We start from the raw sequence: 25,926 nt of genomic DNA, 5'->3' as shown, positions 1-25,926 counted from the left end.
TAAAAAATAAAATAAAGAAAATAATACAAATAAAAAAAAAGATGCTCCATTAGCATGTAAAGTTCGAATTAATCAACCATAATTTACATTTCGGCAAATATAATTAATTCTGAAGAATGCTGTTTCAACATTCCTAACCCTAGCCTATGTTTTATGAATATAAGGCCGCGCTCACTTTGCATACGTTTTCGTACGAATTTCGGCCGTGCGAACATGTACGAAAAGGCGCAAACTTTAAGTAGGTATTACGGGAACGCTCAATATAATGGATGCGAGTAAATCGAGGTACAGTACGCGGCCTAAAGTGATGAACATCGATCTTTAAAAGGAGATAGAATATTTGTAGAGCACTATCTCGGTCATTGAGAACGACAAAACGTCATGTGGGTATGAGTGACAGAGACAACGCTCTACAAACCTGAAATGTCATTCTAAAGGCCGATGTTCATCACTTTCGGCCGCGTACTGTACGTGCAACTCAATCGTATCTAGTATATGAGTTGTCATACTAGTTGAAGGATCAGCCCCCCGATTATGTAAGAACTAGCTGATGCCTGCGACTTCGTACGCGTGGAATTAGATTTTTTAAAAATCCCGTGGGAACTCTTTGATTTTCCGGGATAGAAAGTAGCCTATGTCACTCTCCAGGTCTTTATCTATACCCATGCAAAAATCACGCCAATCCGGTGCACCGTTGCGACGTGATTGAAGGACAAACCAACAAACCAACAAACAAACACACTTTCGCATGTATATAAGGGTACGGATAATTATTTCATCGCTATCGCAATCGTCAAGAAATTCTGCCCTTTGATTGGTTGATTCGCTGTTTACATTTTATCACAGCCAATCAAAGGGCAGAATTTGTTGACGATTACGATAACGATGAATACGTTTTTCTTACACAATTGGGGGGCAAGATCGTTCAAGTCTTTTCATTCGTGTTCGCACGTCCGAATTTCGTATGAAAACGCATGCAAAGTGAGCGCGGCCTAACAACCTTAGGCACCTTTAAGGGACGTTTAGTCGCTCCATTGGTTACTGCCACTCAAGCATATGGAATTCTGCTCGGCAATGCCAGTCAAGTGTGAACCTTGTTTGAACCTTATGTTAGAAAAGGTTTGTTTAACTATGACTTGAAATATTTTATTGAATAAATTTTTTCCTAGTTTTTTCCATGTTCTCCTACATGTGGATTTATCACTTCCCATCACTGCCATCACTACCCATATAGGTAAATGCGAAAGTGTGTTTGTTTGTTGATTTGTCCTTCAATCACGTCGCAACAACGCAATGGGTTCGTGTGATTTTTGCATAGGTAGGTATGGTTAAAGACCGGGATAAAAAGTAGCCTATCACTCATCGGATTGACATAGGCTACTTTTTATCCCGGAAAGTCTAGCCCTCTAACAAATAAACCTGGAATAGCGGTGGAATAGTTATACTCTGTTTTGTCTTTGAAGGAAAATGGCAAAACAGAGTATAACTATTCCACCGCTATTCCAGGTTTAATTGTTAGAGGGTAAGAGTTCCAACAGGATTTTGAAAATCTAAATCCACGCGGACGAAGTCGCAGGCATCAGCTAGTGTTTTATGAAAATTCTACGACGACGCTTTAAATTGTTGGGCTAAAAAGTTTGCCTATGTCTGTCTCCGGGATACAAGCTATCTAAAAACATCTAGATATTTAGACTTTCGCTAAACAAGGATTGACAGGAATTCCACCCGATTTAGAGCTAGCGCGCACCACGATGCGGCGAGTTGCGGTGCATTTTAATATCCGTAAATTTGAATTTAAATGTATCAAAATCCGGTGCGGAATTAATTCCGCAGTGCGTGCGAGTCTATGTAGTTCTATAGTTCACAGATTTTGCGGGAAGAAACGCACGGAAATTTACCGTGGTGCGCGCCATACCATTTCAGTACGATGAGGGGTAGAAACCGATTTCCAAAATAATAACGATATATTTCAAGTGTCAGAATATACCAGGGCGTCATACAAGGCAAGGAAGTAAGGCACTTAAACTCTCGCTTGTCACCCAACGCTCCCGCGCGTTGTCGTAAAGCAGCCAAGTCGCCGTTTATTACCAATTTGACGCTTCTTTACAACCAGCTAAAGTGTCGGTTTTCACTCGGTTTTACAATTTACTGAATTATTTTGTAAGATGTTTATTTACTTACTTTAAGAAGCTTTATAGTTCCAACTTACTTCTTAACAAATAATAGCGACATATTTCAATTCAAGTCTCAGAATAGCAGAGCATCATAGCTGGCAAAAAAGTAAAAATCTATTAAAGGTACTTAAACTCGTCACCTAATGCATATATCATATGCCTACGTTATAATAGCTATCTGTATGCCAAATTTCAGCCCAATCCATCCAGTAGTTTGAGCAGTGCGTTGATAGATATCAGTCATTCACCTTTTTCTTTTATATATTTAAGTTTAAACATTAATTTTAATCGATAAAAATGTTAATTTTATTTTAAAATGCAAGAGCGAATTTTATAAACATAATCATGTCAATTCCTTTCGCAATAAATTGGTGTCGAGTCCAAAATCGATTCTCTCCCAATTATCCCTTGATTACATCCTAAACCTAATGGATCTAACCTTTCACAAATTGAATTCTATTCGACCTTCGTTATCCATCTAAGGGGGGTCTTTTTTTGGTTCAAGTGTTAAATTGTGATGAATGCATCTAATTTTAAATTTTCAGAGATTTGCAAAAAAAAAATTACCTATTAATAAATTGAAGGTAAGTAGTAGGAATTATAAAATATATAAATATCCTAGTGGTTGAAAAGCGGGATTGCTTAGTAGTTAAGACGTCGAACGTCGACTTCTTATTTGGGTGGTCGGTGGTTCGATCCCGGGAACGCACCTCTGACTTTTCGGTGTTATGCAATTAATTAATATCACTTGCTTTGACGGTGAAGAAAAATATCGTGAGGAAACCGGCATGCCTGAGAGTTCTCAATAATGTTTTGAAATATGGGTCTGCCGATCTGCATTTGGCTAGCGTGGTGGGCCCAACCCCTTAGCATTTAGTGAGGACATCTGTGCTCAAAAGTAGGCCGGCTAATGATGAAAGTTAGAACTGTCCAAAATATATGTTACACATGTTATTTTTCCCAACAAGAAAATTGCAGCAGTACCATTGAATCGCTTAAAACTCATTTCCGTTCGGGCTTGTCATTTCCAACCGGCCGCGTTTATTGTGAATTATCACAATGATCGCGTCGGCCATCATTGGATTTAAATCAGTGCAATTGGTTTTTTGGCGAGTGCAAATAATGGCTGCATTGGTAAATAAGGAACGGCGGGTGGGAAAATCGATTTTTGTGTTCCATAAGATTATATTTATTATGAAACTCGTTATTTAATACTAGATGATGCCCGCGACTTCATCCGTGTGGATTTGGGTTTTTACAAAATCCCGTGGGAAGTCTTTGATTTTTCGGGATAAAAGTTGCCAAACTATATGTCAATTTCCGGGATGCAAGCTACCTCTGTACCAAATTTGGATGGGCTTTTAAGCATCCCGTGGGAACTCTTTTATTTTCTGGGATAAAAGTCGACATCACAATATATAATCTAATAGCTGACGCGATCATCGTGATTTAAATCAGTGCAATTGGTTTTTTCGCGAGTGCAAAATATAATGGCTACATTGGTAAATAAGGAACGGCGGGTGGGAAAATCGATTTTTGTATTCAGTAAGATTATATTTATTGCGAAACTGATTATTTAATTTGGTTTAAATTGCTGTCGTGACGTGCGGGTGTGCGGGCAGCCTCACCCCGATTGTTATCTCGACCTGTCATGTACACATCCCGCCACTACTACTACCCGTTACTAAGTACATTAGTCTCCAGAACCATTTATGTAAAATCGATTCACGCTAGATCGATATATTTTTATTCGTCACTACATTAGTCTCCAGAACCATTTATGTAAAATCGATTCACGCTTGATCGATATATTTTTATTCGTCACTACATTAGTCTCCAGAACCATTAATGTAAAATCGATTCACGCTTGATCGATATATTTTTATTCGTCACTACACTAGTCTCCAGAACCATTTATGTAAAATCGATTCACGCTTGACAGATAAATTTTAATTAAATTGAGATAAGTGTATGCATCCAACATCATTCGGTGGTTACCTACCAAATTACTGACAACATTTCAGTATATTACTATTAAAAGGTATTTATAGGTTGTTTCGAATGTAGAGAAGGTACTATTATAAAAAGTAGGTTTTTTAATATTTTAGGGTTCCGTACTTCAAAAGTAAAAACGGAACCCTTATAGGATCACTTTGTTGCCTGTCTGTCTGTCTGTCAAGAAATCTACAGGGTATACTTCCCGTTGACCTAGAATCATGAAATTTGGCAGGTAGGTACTAGGTAGGTCTTATAGTAGACATTAGGAGAAAAATCTGAAAATAGTGTATTTGTGGTCACATCACAAAAAAAAAATTAAAAAGTGTTTTGAACAAATTAGTATTTTCAACTTTTAAAGTAAGGTACGTAAGTACTATACCAAGTGTATTATATTTGATGACTTTTTTACATTTGATGTAAAAAAAATATAAATCAGAATACCCATCCAAAATACCTAATAAAGTCTGCCAATCCGCACTTGGCCAGCGTGGTAGACTATGGCCAAAACCCTTCTCACTCTGAGAGGAGACCTGTGCTCTGTAGTGAGCCGGTGATGGGTTGTTGATCATGATGATCCAAAATACACTGTGAAAGTAGGTACCTTAACAACATTAACAGGAAATTAAAAATGTTTCCTGCATAAGCACATAATCCATACCTTATTACATTAATGTTTAGTTTCCAAAACACGACAAAAAATGACAAAAACAGTCGTAAATTAGACCCGCCACAATGAAGTCCCATTAGGTATAAAAATAAATAAAATTGCTCCCCAAACAAAAACTAGATTCACATCGAATAACACGACGAATCTGTCACTGTCAGGTGCTTAGAGAACTTATACACGGGCCACGTTTGAATCATTATAGTCGTTACATTGCTACAATATTTACAGCAGATAATATCTTCAAAAGACAAAAAATACTGGATAGAAGCAGGCATTACTTTGCGGAAGTTAATAATCATTATCATCATCATCAACCAATAGACGTCCACTGCTGGACATAGGTCTCTTGTAGCGACTTCCACACGCCACGGTCTTGCGCCGCCTGAATCCAGCGGCTCCCTGCCACTCGTCTGATGTCGTCCGTCCACCTAGTGGGGGGTCTTCCAACGCTGCGTCTTCCGATGCGAGGTCGCCATTCCAGCACCAGTTAATAATAAACAAGGAAAAATAAGCTTATTTTCTACTAGCTGATGCCCGCGACCTCGTCCGCGTGGAATTAGGTTTCTTAAAAATCCCGTGGGAACTCTTTGGTTTTCCGGGATAAAAAGTAGCCTATGTCACTCTCCAGGTATTTATCTATACCCATGCTAAAAATCATGTCAATCCATTGCACCGTTGCGACGTGATAGAAGGACAAACCAACAAACAAACACACTTTCGCATTTATAATAAGGTTACTGATCACTACCCATCACTACCCACATTATAAATGCGAAAGTGTGTTTGTTTGTTGGTTTGTCCTTCTATCATGTCGCAATGTAGCGACCGATTGACGTGTTTTTTTGCATGGGCTTAGTTAGAGACCTGGAGAGTGACATAGGCTAGTTTTTATCCCGGAAAATTAAAGAATTCCCACTGGATTGTTAAAAACTAAAATCCACGCGGACGTAGTCGCGGGCGTCAGCTAGTTAAATAATAATATCTAAGCGGCCAATAATAAACAGTTCATAAGTTGTAATTTGTAGCCCGTGATAAAGACCCAGGTATAATTATTTTATGCCCATTGTTCATATTAAAATTATGCTTCTCAAAAGAAAATACACCTTATTTTTTAGCGCATAGAGACAAAATTGCAGGTGCACATACTGTCGGTCCCTCTGCAAATGAAGGCAAATTGTGAGAAATATGACGTGTCTGAATAATTATATTTTGTGTGGTTTTACAAATGGCATTGGATGGCAGCTACCGTGAAAAATGCATAACTACATAACTTGGATGGTATTATGAGACAGGAAGACAGTTTAAAACTATTATAAGACAGTGGTCCGACCGTCGCCGGCGAGAAAACGACTAACTATCGGCGATTTTTTCTCAAGAAACGCACAATAAATATACATTCCGTGTAAACGAAAGAGATGTATCTATCAAAATTTGCTCTCTGAATGTTCACACTGCCGGCGACGACTCGCTTTACTAGTTTTGTCGCTGAGCGACGAGCTTTCAAAAATAAACTCGCTCAGCGATATTCGTTCAGCGATGCTTGAACACGTGTAACGCGCGCGCAGGTTTGCACAGGACTGAGCGACTGCGGGCGAATGGCACGAGTAATTGCTAGTCGCACTTGCACACTCGCTTATAGCCCGGCGACAAAACTATTGAAACTACACACTCGCTTCCCGCTGATCGCCAACTCGTATAAGTTTCTAGTTCTACTCGTTTCTGAGACATTATACTGAGCTGTACACCCATTTGGGGTGGTGTCACAGATGAAAATGTTACATTTGTACTTTGTTTTTATCTGTGACACCAACAACAAATAAATGCATTTTCTTACTTTCTTTCTTTCTTTCTTTCTCGTTCATCGTCGGTGGTCGGACCACTGCCTTTGTGTGGTTTTACAAATGGCATTGGATGGCGGCTACCGTGAAAAATGCATGACTACTACTTGGATGGTATTATGCGACATGAATGGTCTATACTTCAGATAAAGTTACGCCGAAAAATATTCGTCCAATCTCGTTCGTCGTCCAATATTCATTCCGATTCCGATTGTCGAGCCACAATTGCTAATTCAAGTTATTCTGGTAGATATCGCTGTGTTTATTTGCATTAGTTAACATTCCGAAATAGAACGTTAGGTACTGTCTGTGTGTCAAATCAACAGCCGTAAACAGAATATCCATTAGAGCTAATAGTCTGTGACCAGTCCGATATTATAATTGGAACTATTCTATTGTTTTGTTAGTCTTTACTCTTAGGGTAAGTGCAGACAAAGGACACTACTCGGCGTACTTCTTTATATACGACTGCAAATGTTAAACCACTTTGATATACTTTTTCATTTTATTTTTTATTATTAAGCCTTTATTGCTGATAGTTTTTTAAATCATTTAAATATTGTTTTTATATTTATTATTTAAAAAACGCAAAAAAATTTAAAAAACCCTACATTTTGTAAAATTTTACAATATACTGCAAATAAAACATCTGGTCAACGAACGTTACGTTAGTACGTCACTCGGAGTCAATGCCGCGTCGCAGGCAGGGCATTGACCCGAGTTTTACACGCTATACATGGCGGGTTTGAAAAATACTAAATCACTATTACTACAAAATGATGCTACTTGCATCATTTTGTAGTATTAGTGATTTAGTATTTTGGTTTATTTATTACTAGCTTATGCTCGCGACTTCGTCCGCGTGGACTACACTAATTTCAAACCCCTATTTCACCCCCTCAGGGGTTGAATTTTCAAAAATCCTTTCTTAGCGGATGTCTACGTCATAATAGCTATCTGCATGCCAAATTTTAGCCCGATCTGTCCAGTAGTTAGAGCTGTGCGTTGGTAGATCAGTCAGTCAGTCAGCCAGTCACCATATCCTTTTATATATTTAGATGATTTATTAGTATTGGAATGTGTTCAAGGTAGTATAACAATAACGCTAAGTTTTTGCTAACGTTCTGGTTACACCCTGTATATTAATATGAATATTCACAGAAAGTTGAGGGTACGTACAGAGGATTGAAGTAATAAACATCAATGTAAGCTGATTATACGAATATGTTAACTTGGCTTTCGTCTTGTAATATGCTAATACGTAACAAATGATATTCATTTACCATAATATTATAAACTCGAAAGTGTTTTTGTTTGTCGGTTTGTCCTATAATCCGCAACGGAGCAACGGATCGACTTGATTTTTTGCATTGGTATTTTTGAGTGACAAACTTCTTTCTAGGGTTCCGTACCTCAAAAGGAAAGAGGACCCCTTATTAGATTCCATTATATTCTCTGCCTGTCTGTCTGTCTGTCCGACTGTCCGTCTGTCGTGTCTGTCAAGAAAACCTATACTCATGAAATTTGACCTAGAATCATGAAATTTGACAGGTAACTACTGTAAGTAGGGTTGGTAAAATATCCGAAAACCGTGAATTTGTGGGTACATCACAAAAAAAAAATTGTTTCAATTTTCATAGTTGGACAACTGTACCAAGTGGGGTATCATATGAAAGGGCTTTACCTGTACGTATTAAAACAGATTTTTATTTATTTTTATGCTTAATAGTTTTTGATTTATCGTGCAAAATACGGAAGTCTCGGTGCGCGAGTCTGAATCGCACTTGGCCGGTTTTTTTTATCCCAGAAAACCAGAGTTCCCACATGATTTTTATAAACCTAAATCGCATGGATTTGGGGGGTGTTGGGGGGCATCAGCTAGTAGGTATATAATTTAGGGGAGTTGTGAATATCAGAAAATAGTGCTGGGTAAGCAATGTTGACTCAAGTCGTTAATTTGATGGGTGACCGATCTTGGTCGTATTTGACCGGTCTCATGCAGCCGCTTCTCACTACTTTATGATCATCATGATCATGATCAACCCATCGCCGGCTCACTACAGAGCACGGGTCTACTCTCAGAGTGAGAAGGGTTTTGGCCATAGTCTACCACGCCGGCCATGTGCGGATTGGTAGACTTCACACACCTTTGAGAACATTATGGAGAACTCTCAGGCATGCAGGTTTCCTCACGATGTTTTCCTTCACCGTTAAAGCAAGTGATATTTAATTAAGTAATTAAAACGCACATAACTCCGAAAAGTTAGAGGTGCGTGCCCGGGATCGAACCCCCGACCTCCGATTAGAAGGCGGACGTCCGAACTACTAGGCTATCACAGCTTTATAATACAGTAACCCTTATACCTAATTTCTGCTTTTTTGGGTTTTAAATTTTTACTGAACTTTTTTATTTTTGTTGCAGGTAATTACACTCCATGCAAAGTAAACAGATATTTTATCTAATCATCTGCTATTGACAACGTTAGCGTTTTACGCAAATCGAGCGGGACAAGGACAACACTTTACATAACACTACTTAAGCGTACCCTTACGTTGAGGGCGCGTTCTTTGGTTATTATCCTTAGGTACATGCTAAGAATTATTATTCCTAGTAGGGATTGTAGCTATTTTGTAGGGTGTGGTAACCATCAACGAACTTAGAGCCTCAATAGCTCAACGGTTACAGGAGTGGACTGAAAACGAAAGGTCGACGGGTCAAACCCCACCCGTTGCACTATTGTCGTACCTACTCCTAGCACAAGCTTTACGCTTAATCGGAGAGGAAAGGGGAATATTAGTCATTTAACATGGCTAATTAATAATGGCTCTTTAAAAAAAAACTGGTAAAATAAAGTCAATAGGTAGGTCCTGTACGTTCCCAACAATTTTTTTTTTTTTTTTAAAGAATATTAGGCATGTTAAATGACTAATATTCCCCTTTCCTCTCCAACTAAGCGTCAGGCTTGTGCTAGGAGTAGGTACGACAATAGTGCAACGGGCGGGGTTTGAACCGTCGACCTATCGGTTTTTCAGTCCACTCCTCTACCTATTGAGCTATTGAGGCTCATGAACAATATTAGCAACATAACGAAATACCAATTTGGCATTTGGCACAGAAACATTATGTCTGGCCGCCATTGTAAATCTCCTTAAGTGACTACCGAATTGTCTAACAGTTTCTTTGGAGGATGATTTTACCAAGTATTTGTATATTACGAACATTTGAGAACGCCAATCTATAAGGTTCACAATATTTATCGACTATATTGATCGTTGTTTTTCAAATATTATATTGTGGCTAATTCCATTGTGCATAATCTCTAAACTAAACTAAAATGACACATCCAAATCTATTGCTATCCCTTTCATAATGTTGCGTGCGTAAAAGGATAGCACTAGATTTAGACCTGTTAATTTAGTTTAGTTTAGAGATTGCGTACAAGAGAATTGGCCCCAATGTCTTACTAGCTAATACCCACGACTTCGCACCCGTAGATTTAGTATTAAAAATCTTAGGGTTAAAGTTCTTTATAAAATGCCAATTTTTTTTTTTTTTTAAAGAATATTAGCTATGTTACATGACTAATATTCCCCTTTCCTCTCCAACTAAGCGTCAGGCTTGTGCTAGGAGTAGGTATGACAATAGTGGAACGGGCGGGGTTTGAACCGTCGACCTTTCGGTTTTCAGTCCAGTCCTTTACCGATTGAGCTATTGAGGCTCTTTAAACATGAAATTAATAGTAGAGTAGTAAAATTTTATCCAGTGACCTTAATAACTAGAGTAGGTATGCTATATTTTGACCTTATCTTTGAGATGCTGATAGATCAGATAGATTAAGCACACTCTTTCACTTTAAAATTAAAATCAATAGCCTCTAACTTATGTGACCTATTTAAAAGTTTACCAAATGCAGATTGGAAGACTTCACACACCTTAGAGAACATTATGGAGAACTCTCAGGCATGCAGGTTTCCTCACGATGTTTTCCTTCACCGTTAAATGGGGGGGATGTGTCCTGTATACTGATGCCTCGAATAAACATTTTTCTTTCTCTCTTTCTCTCTTTATACTTTGCAAAGGCTTACTTCTCTGATGATTAAGCTGTGATAGCCTAGTGGTTAGGACGTTTGCCTCCTGATCGGAGGTTGGGGGTTCGATCCCAGGCACGCACCTTTAACTTTTTGGAGTTATGTGCGTTTGAAGTAAGTAATTAAATATCACTTGCTTTAACGGTGAAGGAAACCTGCATGCCTGAGAGATCTTCATAATGTTCTCAAAGGTGCTAATCCACACTTGACCAGCGTGGTGGACTATGGCCAAAACCCTTCTCACTCTGAGAGGAGACCCGTGCTCTGTGGTGAGATCTCACCTGGTGGTAAGTGATGATGCAGTCTAAGATGGAAGCGGGCTAACCTGGAAGAAGTATGGCAATTTTTATTAAACCCATACACCTTTGGTTTCTACACGGCATCGTACCGGAACGCTAAATCACTTGGCGGCACGGCTTTGCCGGTAGGGTGGTAACTAGCCACGGCCGAAGCCCACCAGACCACACCAGAAATTTAGAAATTATAAAATTCCAAACCCCTGCCGGGATTCGAACCCGGACCTCCCATCAATAAGACCACAGCGCTTACCACTGCGCCAGGGAGGTTGTCAAACGTTTTGATATCATTTACGGTGTTTATCTCGAAAATCATCTTCACCGCTTTTTACCGTTAATAAGTCTACCCATTCCTAATCTATATATAATGGGTTCACATGTCTGTCGTGTAATTACCGTCGGTTATAGTTTTCGACCATATTTTATGGTACAGTGATCTTGCCACGTATTTAAGTAATGAGATGTAGCGGGCGAGGAAGAAGTGAAGTGGCAATGGGCAGGGCATAGAGTTCGAAAAACTTAAGACGTTGGGGTCCTAAGGTGACCTGTAGGGCTATGCTGTATCTTTGAAAGTTTTCGTTAGACTTTGAGTCCAGTTGGAAATCCATGAAATTTAGGTCACGTGATTTTGTATTCCGTATCGCATGCGTGGATAACTAGTTACGAATATCTAACATTTGGCAGTTGGCCAACATTAACATACTAGCGTATTTTATCGACTTTATATGGCTAAATTAAATATCTCTGCCTGACAGGAAGCGTAGTAGAAATGTAAGACTTTTTAATTTGTACGACTTACACTAGTTTTCAATTATTATCTATGGACATTTGACATTGACATTACGAGTTACGACCTAATGTTTGTTTTGATAAACAGACTTATTTTAATTTTTAGCTGATGTTTTCTTAATTTGATCCACGGTTTTGTTTTGAAAAGTAAGTGAAAAACATATTAATGTAGAATAACTATGACTATACTGTAGAATACCGGTATTCGTGAGTGATTTTGTTGTGTACAGTAGCTTAATATTAGTTCTTCAGCATAAAACTTGAATGTGAGTCATGAATTGCCCATTTTAACTGACTTCTTGCCTTTATAGATGGCTACATACAACTAGAAGGGTGTCGGTCCGACAGTTCGAACTCTTAGTAGAGTTCGCAGACCCAACGGGACTTGTCCATACGTGCTTGAGGGCCTCTGGAGAACCACTACTCGACAAACCGTTGCCCTCCAGCTAATCGCTGTTGGAGGTGTGTCCAAGGACAAAACTGCCGAACATTGGCAAAGAGTGAGTTATTTTTACCTATTAGTACCTATTTAAAAAACATGCTAGTCATTTCATAGGTAGGTTTCACATTATAATACTGGATGTCATACTTACATCGCATGCTGCAGTTTATGTTATGTCACCTTACCTATAACATTAGATCCAAAAATTAACCACAAGTAACCTGTCTATTGTGAAATATAAATTTTTTGAATATCAATATCAATGTACGGATGGTGTGTGATTTTGATGCACACATGCAGATAAGCATAAGCTACTTAATTAACCTTTGATATAAATATATGAAAAAAAAGCTGACTGACTGATCTATTAATGCTCAGCTTAAACTACTGGACGGATTGGGCTGAAATTTGGCATGCAGATGGCTAGTGTGATGTAGACATCCGCTAAGATGTTGGAAAATTCAATCCCTACGGGGGTGAACTAGGGGTTTATAATTTGTGTAGTCCACGCGGACGAAGTCGCAGGCATAAGCTAGTTAATTATAAAGACTAACTAGTTTTATTATTTTCAGGACATACTTAATGCTCGAGACCAACAACAAGAAGTTTAAAAGACAAAGTAAGTATTTAATTTATCATCATACATCCCTTCATATAGATAGCACCTTCATTACTTCTGAGTAAGATTCTCAGTGTGAGATGACCTTGGCCAAGTGTTGATTGGCAGACTTCACACACCACAAAGAACATTATGGAGACATGGCATACAGGTTAAGTTTCCTTTAGTTAGTGAAAAAAAACAACTTTTACTTTTAATAAGTTTATAATATTAAGATTATTGTAATTTTTTTTTACTTTATTAAATCCTTACTTAATATAAACATAAAAGCGCCTGTCAGTCTGTCTGCTAGCTGTTCACTGCCCACCCGTTTAACTGATTTTAACGAAAATTTGTACAGAGGTAGTTTGTGGCTACTTTTGGCCTCGGAAAATAAGAGTCCCAACAGGATTTTAAAAGTCTAACTCCAAGTGGACAAAGTAGCAGGCTTCATCTAGTTGTCATATTATACTTACATTATCATTTTTTTTACTTTTGCGATTGCAAAATCTCATGTTACGTAAAGTTCACCATTTTCATTTCAGTTCAGCAGGATGTGAACCATGCCCAACTGAGCATACCAGTTGGAGACATGGCGGCTAGCCATCGAGGAGCGGCATGCGGCGGCTCTCAATAGAATTGCTAACTGCAAGCAAACTGCAGCTCTAGTCTAGAGCAGCAAACTGAAGCTGAACGAGTGGCTGATGGGGTACCTATCCCAAATCAAAGACAATGCGTGTAGACTTTAGATTTGGAATTCAATCGGCATTTGTTTAGAAATCAAACCTGGGACTTCAGTTAAAGCAATCAGCATTTGCTTAAGAATCGAACCTGGGGCTTAAGGTCACAATTTACTCCTTGTTTAACTGGTACGGGTGGTGCCTTCTATAATACCATAAGGTTATATATTACATTATCCTATTACATACTTATGACTTATTAAATACTGTTACCTATGTCAAAATTTATAACTATAAATTATCAAAGTTAGAATATTAATTATTGTTATGATTGTTACAAGATTTTTTAAATAATAAAATTTAATTGTTTATTTCTTGCTTTTTGAATAAAAAAACACTCCTTAATAATAGGGTTGTATTCAAGAAATGACAAATTTGTTTTTGTACAATAAAAATTTATTTTTAGGGTTCAGTACTCAAAAGATAAAAACGGAGCTCTATTGATGTCATTCTGCTATGTCTGTACGTCCGTTTGTCCGTCCGCATATTACAAACCTGAAATTTTGGTATTTGGTGTTGAACATTAACTAAATCGAATATTGAATTTGAAATTCAATTAAATTATTTACCAGGGGTTTACACATATGAAAAAGCGGCATGGAATTTTTCCATACCCTAGCATGTGTGGTATCGTTATCTAGAACTCACTGAGTAGACTACAAATATATTATAAAAATCCTGTGGGAACTCTGATTTTCCAGGGTATAATGTAGCCTATGTCCTTCCCAGGGATGTAAGCTATCTCTGTACCAAATTACGTCAAAATCGATTGAGCAGATAGGCCGTGAAAAGCTAGCAAACAGACAGACAGACAGGCACATTCGCATTAATAATGTTAATATGGATTAATTTTTTATCTTAAAAAATAAAGAAATGCAGCACCATCAAAGTTATCAGTTTAAGGATGAGATCTATAGAGCGCACGTTGACTTTGCTCAGACTAAAGACACTGTTAAAACGAGGCAGCGCTATATCACTAGCATATATTATCTGTCTAACTTGAGTCAACATAGTCAAAGTACACACTATAGATTTGAGCCTTAGAGCATTTTTATGGCAGCGTCTATCTCAAAAACCAAACAAAAGTTAGGAATGTGAAATTTCGGTATATTATATACTGAATTTAAACAGCAAAGATAGTAGACATCATGTACAGTTAAGAATTATTAATTTCTACTAGGCCTTCTATGGCAGAGTCTACTACGTTGGTTACTCTGCTTCTTCAAAAGATCTCCTTGATTCCGATTTGATCACATAGAGACACCGAGAGTGTCTCACAGAGAGTGGCATTACCACTTTTGCTTCACCATTTGCTAAACTATGTTGGTTACTCTGATCTTCATCCCTGAAATAATCAATATATTACATACCTGAAAAAAGCTTCCATGCTAATCTATATAATGACAATTTCTGTACATAGGGTGTGCCATAGGATAAGGGATATTTTTATCAATAATAATAAACTTATACATATAAAAAGACTAAGTCCTAGGACACACTAAACCACTGGGTTAGGTTCCTTTTATGATGTAGGTACACAGATTTTTGGAAACTCCACCCCTCGCTGATTTTTAAAACTCGCGCGAAGCCGGGGTGGGTCAGCTAGTAGCTGCTATAGTAGGTACATACTGGAAGTATGTGATAGCTTAGTGGTTAAGACGTCTGCCTCCTACTCAGGAGGTCGGGGATTCGATTCTGGGCACACACCTAAACCTTTCAGAGTTATGTGCTTTTTAAGCAATTAAATATCACTTGCTTTAACGGTGAAGAAAAACATCGTGAGGAAACCTGCAGGCCTGAGAGTTCTCCATATCCGCACATGGCCAGCGTGGTAGACTATGGGCTAACCCTTTTCACTCTGAGAAGAGACCCGTGCTCTGTAGTGAGCCGGCGATGGGTTGATCATGATGATGTAATAGAATAATGTGCCACGAGCTAAGGACACCTGTGACATACGTACAAACAAACTGACAGACAGACCGATAGCAGAATGACATTAATAAAGCTCCATTCTTAGCTGTAGCTTCCAGTAGCTTTAGCTGTGCGATGATACAGCTAAGCAGTTAGTCAGACAGCTTTTCTTTCTATATATAGAAGATAATATGCTAATTAGTTTCATGTTATTAACTTACTTTTGCATAACTATTTTCCTTTCCCTTTGGGATGCAGGAAACTAAGTACTTAGTGAGTACTTCCCAAGCATTGAGGTTTGAGTGCATCGGTTACCTCAGACTTCGGCTAAAGGTGGGTTGGGACATTTTATTTAAAATAGATGCCCCCATTGGGCGCTGGTATGTTCCCGTTGCATAAACATGCAGAGCTGCCAGGATCTACAACAAATATTAGTAAATTTTCATGTTAAATTATTAATTTTAATATTTTCCTAACTCCTCAATATACTAAATTGCAGAATTTTATGTTTATTTGTTACTAGATGGTGGATTTAGGTTTTCAACTAATCCCGTGGGAACTCTTTGATGTTCCGAGATAAAGAGTAGTCTATGTTCTTCCCCGGGATGTGCAAGCTAACTCTGTAGGTACCAAATTTCATCAAAATCAATCATCTAATCAATATTAGTATGGAAGTATGGATTTTGTACCCCAGAAAGTTGTAACAATAAAGAGAAAAAGACAGTAAAAGTGGACAGGGAAGCGCTTATTTCTATTAGAGATTTTGACCAGTGACTCTTGGCAGTGTGAGAGGTTGTAAACAGAGTAGAATAGGTACAACAAAAAGTACCTATTCTAAGTAGGTAGGTAAAGGTAAGTAATTTTCTGTTTTGTTGGTTGTTATGAATGTGATAGGTAGGTACTTAATTGGAAGCAAAAGCTAATCATTGTCTTACAAAAGATCATAAGTAATTATATTAAATAAATACCTACTTAGTACTTACCTATTTATTAAGCTATGACATGGTTTTGACTAGGACTAGAGTTAAGTACCTAGTACATGAGACTTACTTTTAGTTCATTGCGAACAGCTGTCGAACGGCTTGGAGGTAAGGCTTGAGTTCTTCCAATAATTGCTCAGACAAAAGTTCACAATGAACTCTTCTCTGGCAGCTCCATTGTGTCATATCGCGCAGCCTGCGCCTGTGTATCTGTAGCGCGTTTTGTAATTTGCTGGCGCTGCTCCTCGTCTTGCCCCATCAAAACTTCACGACCCATATTTTAATTAGATACCTAGGTATTATCTACAACATTAACATAACCACAAAATATAAATAATAATTGAACTCACAACACTGAATTATCATATTTATTACCTATTTACTACTAATAGGTACCTAAGTATTACTTTTTTAATAGGTATTTACTAATATTTTTTATCAATTATTTATTAACAAAAAACGGGCTGAATTGAGTCGATGTTGTAATAATCCTTCGAAATTAAAACATCTCTACATTCGTTGAGATTGCTAAAAAATTATTACCTCTATAAAACGGACGGATTATAGTGGAGAGTTTCAAAACACTGGTCCCGACTAGTTGTTAAAACGATCGTTGCCACCTAATAAAGTTTCCAATTACAAACTGTCATTTTTGCTTAGTGAATAGAGTTTTAAAAATTATCGATACGAAAACATACGTGAAAAAGCTGTTTCCGGTTTCTATTACATCCCATTAATGGCTATGATCGAGAGTCATTGTCTATGACGTCATCTTCGTTAAAAACTGACGTTAGCGAATAGAAAATTTGAGTTTGACATTTAATTATTAGAAATTTTCACGAAATTAGTGTGCCACTGAGATACAGCATAACCCTGCTGGGCTCCAGAAAGCACAGCGTTGGATGACCCCCACTAGATTGACAGACGACGTCAATCGAGTCACAGGGAGCCGCTGGATTCAGGTGGCGTGTGTAAATCCCCACAAGAGCAGCAGTGGACGTACCTATATCGATTGATAACTATGATGAAGATGGACAAGGAAATTCGTAGAAGAACAAAAGCGATAGCCATAGCTCAAAGAATTAGCAAGCTTATTTATCCCGGAAAATAAAAGAGTTCCCACTGGATTTTTTAGCACCTAAATCCACGTGAACTTGTGGCCATCAGCTAGTAGCTAGTAGAAATATGTTCAGAAGCAGAAAACCGCTACCTCCTATGCCATAGACCACACACAAAGCGTACCGGATATTTTATGTAGGCGTGTCTTAACGCGCTCTAGATGTCGGAGGCGTCTACGCTAGCTTTGATTAGGTTTTTACAGTTTTTTAGGGTTCCGTATATCCAGAAAAAAAAGAAACCCCTGTAAAATCTTTTCATTGTCTGTCTGTCAAAAAGTAATGAAGTTATACCAAATTTAGTTAAAATTAGTAAAAAAAACTGAAAAGAAAATCAAGTGAATCAAAACCTAAACCTATCGACTTCACGTTGACCTGGTATCATGAAAGGCTGGTAGCAATGTCTTATGGCACATCATGACCATCATCATCATCAACCGATAGATATCCACTGCTGGACATAGGTCTCTTGTAGGGACTTCCACACTCTACGAAAATTAAAAATGCTAATTATTAGTTCATGAACACTTCAATTTAATTTTTTTTGTGTGATGTAACCCTAAATTCACGGTTTTCAGATTTTTCCCCCTTATGTCTGCTATTTTAAGTCAACGGGAAGTACCCTGTAGGTTTCTTGACAGACCGACTGACAGACAGACAGACAGACAACGAAGTGATCCTATAAGGGTTCCGTTTTTCCTTTTGAGGAACGGAACCCTAAAAATATTAAAAGTATTATTTCTTGTACGGTACGGAACCCTTCGTATACGAGTCCGACTCGCACTTGACCGGTTTTTATTTTTCTAATCTCCATTGTTGTTCGGACTACGGGTTTTTATGGTGGCCTTGGAATTCGTTATACGATATCTTATAGAGCTTTGATTGAAATAGAATTTATTACTTCGGGCTGTAATTTTGGAGTTATTGTTGTTTGATTTGTAGGTGTTTTAAATGATTTCGAAATTAATTTAATTTAAAGATTGCGAAAGGCCTTGTACACAAATGCATCAAAGTCGCTCAGCGAGCTATGGAGAGGGTTAGGAGTTTCCCCGAAGGATAAGATCCGAAATGAGGAGATCCGCAGGAGAACCAGGGTCACTGACATAGCCCAAACTATTAGCAAGCTGAAGTGGTAGTGGGCAGGTCATGCCTGTCGTAGAGGCGATGGCCGTTGGAGCCGGAAAGGCCTTGAGTGGAGACCGCGTTTAAAGCAAGCGTAGTGTGGGACGCCCGCCAGCACGATGGACCGACAATATAAAGATGCTGGTGGGAAGTGGCTCGATTAGGAAGGCAGAGGACCGGGTGTGGTGGCACTCTTTAGGGAAGGCCTATGTCCAACAGTGGACGTCCACAGGCTGATGATGATGATGATGATGAAAGATTTCGAGCCTCAATAGCTCAACGGGTAAAGGAGTGGACTGAAAACCGAAAGGTCGACGGTTCAAAGCCCACCCGTTGCACTATTGTCGTACCTACTCCTAGCACAAGCTTGACGCTTAGTTGGAGAGGAAAGGGGAATATTAGGTAGTCATTTAACATGGCTAGTCATTCCTCATGCGCATGGCTAAGGTTTGGAAGTATACGCTTCCACGATATGTGTTTCCTACCAATTACAACCCGGGTATCTTTAAAACAAGAGTGAATAGGCATCTTCTAGGTAAACGCGTCCCATCTTAGGCCACATCATCACTTTCCATCAGGTGTGATTGTGGTCAAGCGTTTACCTATAATGAATAAAAAAAAGGTATCAGGGGGCACGGCAGTGCCCCCGCCAAGACGAGCCAAACTAAAGGACGGGGCACTACGTACCTTTTTCTCGAAGCGTTTCGTCGTATTTTCGAGCAGTCATAGCTTCGGTCTGGCTGACGCTAGAAAGCTGAAATTTTCAGAATAAGGTGTCCTCAGCAAACTTATTAAAAATACTAAGTATCATTTATTTAACTTTTATAGTTTCAGATTTATTGATACCTGAAATACGCTGTTTTCGTGACTCACTGATGATCATCATAATTCATAGTCAAAAATGTTAGGGTACTTCTAGAAGTCCTAGAAGGGTGAAATTTGGTTTGTAGGATAGGAATTGCATATAACCAACAGGAAAACCTCGAAACTTTCCCCCTCCAACCCCTCGTATGGGGAAAGCGTATGGCAACCAAATTTACATGAAATGTTTTTGGGGAGATTATTATTTCTAAGCAATTAAATAAAACATGCTTTAACGGTAAAGAAAAGCCTGAGAATTTTCCATAATGTTTCAAAGTTGTGTGGAGTCTGCAAATCCGTATTTGGCCAGCGTAGTCGACTAAAACCTAAACTTTTCTCATTCAGAGAAGAGACACCTGTGCCCAGTAGTGGGCTGGTGATGCCATGTGCATGTTGTTGACATACTTATAGGATTGAGCGTAAGTTACGTCAGGAAGTCGCCTTATTCTACGATTTGATTGGCCCGATTCCTGAGACCTGAGAACTTCCGAAGACTGCGGGAGTTCGCGCACGCGTGGCACAGGAGAAGGAGCTGCTCCGAAGTGCGGCAGCGACGACGGAGAAGAGGACGCGGAGAGCAGGAAGAGGAAGAGGAAGGAAGCGAGGAGGGTGACGACGACGCGACGAGCTCAGAGGAGGGAAGCGAGAGCTAGGTATCCAGGTACGCAATGACAGGAGAGGATGTGGGAAACAGGAGACACCACGAACGCCTACGGGAATCTCCCGTATCTGTGACGTCTGCCCCAGAATGGGGAGAGTGACATGATGGGGACAAGGAAGCAGAAAAGAAAGAACTTGTAGGGAGTCAAGAAGGCGCCCCGGGAAAGAGCCACCGAGCAAGTACCGAACGGGCGCCCTCCCGCGTTTCGGCCCATATAACCGCGAGGTTGGTGGGGCCATGGGTGGTGGAGGGTTGTCCCAGGTCGTAACTTAGCTAGAGTACCTATCGTTAAACATTGTAACTGTACCCTACTCTACATAGCCTAAGTTAAAGTGAATTTCTCTACAAGTTATCTCTAGGTAATCCTGTCTTGAGTGTCACATAAAACTCATAAACTGCTTTATTACAATTTTATTACACTTACCCGGAATTTGACGTGTTTTTTATTATCTGTCAACTTTCCTCGCGAATCGTATGGTAAAGATGAAACGAATATTCGTAGCACTCTTATTGACATACGAATAAAGTCTATAATTGTGTAAAAATATAGCAGGTAAGTACGAGTATCTATCAACAATGTAACGCCTACACTGAAAGTTATCAGGAACGGAAATCAAAATTTCGCCTCCATAAAATTCTTGTGCAGTAGGAATGTTTTTTATAATGTAGGCAAATATTTGAGACCTATAGGGGCTTAAAACTTTGTCTTCCTATTCGGAAGGTCCGGGGTTCGATCCCTCTAATTTTTCTGAGCAATGTAGTATTAAAAATAGTATTTAAAATAATCTGCACTTATTTTAACGGTGAAAATCTTAAGGAAACCTGCATGCATGAGAGTTCTCCATAATGTTCTTTCATCATGATCAACCCATCGCCGGCTCACTACAAAGTACGGGTCTCCTCGCAGAGTGAGAAGGGTTTTGGCTATAGTCTACCACGCTGGCCATGTGCGGATTGGTAGACTTCACACACCTTTGAGAACATTTTGGAGAACTCTCAGGCATGCAGGTTTCCTCACGATGTTTTCCTTCACCGTAAAAGCAAGTGATATTCAATCAATCAAAACGCACATAACTCCGAAAAGTTAGAGGTGCGTGCCCGGGATCGAACCCCCGACCTCCGATTAGAAGGAGGACGTCCTAACCACTAGGCTATCACAGCTTTCTGTTATTTCTGTTGTGTCTGTATTAATGTTCTATACTGTGTGTGAAATCTGCCAATCCGTTTGAATATTGGTGGACTATGACCAGCGTGGTGGAAATTGGCCAGGCGTGGTGAACTGTCTCCATAGTCTACGACCTATATAGTCTTTGTTCCTTCTCATTCTGATTCTGAGATCTATCCCGACTAATATTATAAAGGCGAAAGTTTGTATGTGTGTGTGTGTATGTTTGTTACTCCTTCACGCAAAAATTACTGAACGGATTTGGCTGAAATTTGGAATGAAGATAGATTATACCCTGGCTTAACACATAGGATACATTTTATCCCGGAAAATCAAAGAGTTCCCGCGAGATTTTGAAAAACGTAAATCCACGCGGACGAAGTCGCGGGCATCAGCTAGTAGTTTATAATCTTAAACATCATTCTGACCAAAGTCAAAGTAGGCTCTTGACTTTGGTCAGAATGATATTTAACACTTTATGTCAGTATGTCAGGACATCATTCTGTTTCGTTTTAAATCTAAGTAAAGTCTGGGAAAATCTAAAGTACCTACGCTCTTAGTACCTAGATCTCAGCTTTAAAGGAGACCCGTATTCGGTAGTGGGATGGCGATGGGTTGGATAATGAAATCACCTCGACCGGGAATCAAACCTGGTACCTCCCGCAGCGTTCACCACTGTGCCAGAGAGTTCATCAAACCGTATACAAATAAAACAAATAGGTTTCAAAGTCTGTACGTAAATATTTCCCTTTTCCCTCGGCTCTGTGCGGCCATGATTGTTTTGTTTCAAATATTTCGCGCGCTGACTCATTGTTGTAAACTGGTCCGGTCGAATCATGTTGTCCTAAATCAAAGAGTGCCGAGTAATCTTATATCTTTACAGCTGATGCCAGCGACTTCGTCCGCGTGTCCGCGACTATCCGGGATAAAAAGTAGCCTATGTCCTTCCCCGGGATGCAAGCAATCGCTGCACCAAATTTTGTCAAATTTGGTTGAAGGGATGGAACGTCAAAGGCTAGCAGACAGACAGACAGACACACTTTCGCATGTATAAAATTAGTATGGATTAATAATATAATAATAATAATAAATAAATAATTTTTATTTCAGGCAATGAAAATACAACCCATAACAATATACACAGTATGAAGCGGATTAAATTAATATTAGAATTGATTAGAATATAATATAAATGTAAAAAAATGGCGCTAACAATTTAAAAAAAATAAATCTAAGTAAAGGTGTTATTGTCGCACCGATGCAGGTTGGACCAATGCTTTGTAAAAGGATTACTAAGGTCCTCTACAACATTAGATTATCTACTCTACCTTCAATTCACGGCTTTGTTCGCAATTTAAATACTGTGAGGACAGACGAATATGGACGAAACTATACCTAAGTAATTTTTAAATGGACTGCATCATCACTTACCACCAGGTGACATTGCAGTCAAAGGCTAACTTGAATCGGACCAAGAAAAAATGTTTAGTTCAGAGATTGCGCACAACAGAATTAGCCTGTCTGTTTATTTTACAAGCTATGGCTAAGGCACGGTAATGTTATCTATACAGTATTGTAACTCGGCCGTATCTTTGAAATAAATACCTACAGCAGCGCGGTACGTAAACATGCGATAGGGCTGCCCGCCTCCGGCATTTTAATTACATTTGCTTACTTTGTGTTTAAATATGTACTTGTTAAATTAAATATGTACTTGAACTTATTTTTAGTGAAAAAATCGCGCGGTTATTAAAAAAACAAAACACCGTCCGTTCGTCACTGCGGCACAGTCGCGACTGGCTGCACCACGAGCGCACCGCGAGATCGAGGCGCGTAGGCATAGCTCGCGTTTCGCCCGTTTGTATGAAGTTAGAATACTGCATATAACATTACCGTGGCTATGGTATTCGGTAACGCCTAGTCCGTGTTACCGTTATCCAGAACATAATCTGATAACACTGCAGCTAGTACCTACAAGACGGCTAGATTAGTGGGAGAATGTTCCCCGCGACCGAATTTAGACCACCTCCTCTCTGGTATATTAAAGGTTCGTACGCACCTGAGCGGCGCGGCGCGGCGCTTTAACTTTCTGCCGCATACTGTATATAAGCAACGACGAAATCGATAAACGCAGTCGATACGGATTCGTACACCACTCAACTTTGACAGCGCGGGTGTGCGGGGCGTCACCCCCGCAGAAAATAATGTACATCGGCCTTTAGAATGACATTTCGGCTTTGTAGAGCGTTGTCTCTGTAGCTCATACCTATATGACGTTTTGCCAGTGTCAACGACAGGGACAATGCTTTACAAATCCGCTATCTCCTTCCAAAGGTGTGCTATGCACTGTTAGAATGTGAGATCGTTGCACCGATCAGCAATGTGGGCACAAACACAAAAGATAATGCTTAGATCTGCCTCATCGTTTAATAAAATTTGTAAAATTGACAAAAATTTGGACCTATTCTGCATCACTGGTACCACTATTCGGAAAGCTCTGGCCAATGAATTCTTTAACGCTCATACTTCAGTTAAATAATTCGTTGGCCAGATCTCGTTTCTCGTTTTTTTTTTTCTTATTACTTTTCCCTGAATTTTCTCTCCCCCAGTCGAGTTTTTTTGTTATTCTAATGTTTATTCTATCTGTGAAAACTTGTCATTAGCTTTAATCTTCTTCTGTTTTTACCTATTCACTTTTTCATATTAGCTGTAAGTTTTCCTGTTAAATAAAATAAAATAAAATAAAATATAAATTAGGTAAAGATTACTCCCCGCACCCGTGGTTTCCTCCCACGAAAAATAGTGGGGCGCGTCTTCGTGGATTTAACTATCTATACCTAACACCTATTTCCAACTACCAGTAGGTAAGTACATTAGGTGGTACATAACAGCGTCATTAAACAATGTCAATCAGCATTGCGGGAAAACTGTATCAATCATTATTACAATCGCAATCATTGTGACTAGCTGAATTTATGATATTCTTGTTGCAATAATACATTGTAGCCAATAGTAAGCGAGCATCAACCAATCAGAGATGCTTGAGATGCTTGTAAAGCATTGTCTCAGACGTTTTGTCGGTCTCAATGCCAGAGACAATGCTCTACAAATCCGCTATCTCCTTCTAAAGGTCGATGTACATTATTTTCTGCCGCGAATTGTAGCAGCGTGCAAATGTCTAATATCCGACAGATGACGATTCAGGATCAAACCGAGAGTTCCCTTATTCTATTTCACTCTGATTTAGGTATAGCGATGCCTACTTAACACCAATTTCCAACCATCAGTAGGTAAGTACATTAGGTGGTACATAACAGCATCATCAAACAATGTCAGTCAGTCCGCATGACCTCTCACTGAGGCGCTGTAATGCGCTGAGTCACCCGTATTCAATTTAACAACATTTCGTATGCCTATTGGACTATTGGTAAATGGTGACTGAGGGCAACTCAACCGCTAAAGGCCTTCGCATCATTATGTTTTCAAATAACTTTATTGTTTTAAACGGTAGGTATAGGTACAAAGAATTTTTTTTTATATCTAAATTGAAAGTAAAAAAAACAACATTAAATTAAAATAAATTAAATCAAATCTAAAACCTCATCGAGACCACCGCAAGGCATTGTACCCAAGATGCTGGCAGCATTACCCCTTTGGATGGCCAAACTAATTCTTTGACCAAGGTAGCTGCCAGCTCTCGGGTCCCCGGTTGACTTGATAACCCTTTTTGAAATTTCCTCAAAAAGAGCTCGAGGCTCCACGGCCCCAAGGTCTCCACACCAAAAGTCACGAATATGAATTTTTTTTTTTTTTTTTTTTATTCAGATACAAGTTAGCCCTTGACTGCAATCTCACCTGATGGTAAGTGATGATGCAGTCTAAGATGATAGCGGGCTAACCTGGAAGGGATATGGCAGTTTTTATTAAACCCGTACCCCTTTGGTTTCTACACGGCATCGTACCGGAACGCTAAATCGCTTGGCGGCACGGCTTTGCCGGTAGGGTGGTAACTAGCCACGGCCGAAGCCTCCCACCAGACCAGACCAGAAATTTAGAAGTTATAAAATTCCAAACCCCTGCCAGGAATCGAACCCGGGACCTCCCACTAATAAGACCACAGCGCTCACGACTGCGCCAGGGAGGTCGTCAAAAGCTCCCGTCAAGGTTTTCATATTTGCGCCTCTTGGCCTGTTCGGCGCTGATGGCCGCTGCATCCGCCATTTTCAAATTATAATATTCCGTCTACGACGGAATGACACTCTTCATCTAAACCTTCGTGGGTTTTTTTTGCCGTCTCTAAAGAAGACTTATTAAACATTCTCGATGTTGATAACTTAAAAAAAAAAGAAAAAAAATTTAACGATATAAAGAGGCTGGCGGGAAGTGGCTGGATGAGGAAGGCTGAGGACCGGGTGTGGTGGCGCTCTTTAGAGAAGGCCTATGTCCAACAGTGGACGTCCACAGGCTGATGATGATGATG

General features: G+C 39.3%; 1 protein-coding gene and 2 long non-coding RNA genes across 3 annotated transcripts in view; 2 read left to right on the top strand and 1 right to left on the bottom strand.

Moving 5' to 3' along the window:
• LOC117993128 (uncharacterized) overlaps window positions 1-25,926 on the top strand; it is a 713,143-nt gene that overhangs the window by 73,777 nt on the left and 613,440 nt on the right. The window lies entirely within an intron of this gene.
• On the top strand, window positions 11,625-14,162 carry LOC138403979 (uncharacterized). The gene is made up of 4 exons (XR_011238092.1): window positions 11,625-11,998; window positions 12,163-12,351; window positions 12,866-12,912; window positions 13,437-14,162. It is a non-coding gene; the product is annotated as an uncharacterized lncRNA (long non-coding RNA).
• LOC138403980 (uncharacterized) lies at window positions 13,003-17,056 on the bottom strand. Its single transcript, XR_011238093.1, has 3 exons — window positions 16,593-17,056; window positions 15,764-15,961; window positions 13,003-14,976 (listed from the first exon to the last, which is right to left on the bottom strand). It is a non-coding gene; the product is annotated as an uncharacterized lncRNA (long non-coding RNA).

Source organism: Maniola hyperantus, chromosome 23 (assembly GCF_902806685.2).
Source record: "Maniola hyperantus chromosome 23, iAphHyp1.2, whole genome shotgun sequence".
NCBI classification, from domain to species: Eukaryota; Metazoa; Arthropoda; class Insecta; order Lepidoptera; family Nymphalidae; genus Maniola; species Maniola hyperantus.
This window is presented reverse-complemented; position numbering and strand designations above follow the sequence as displayed.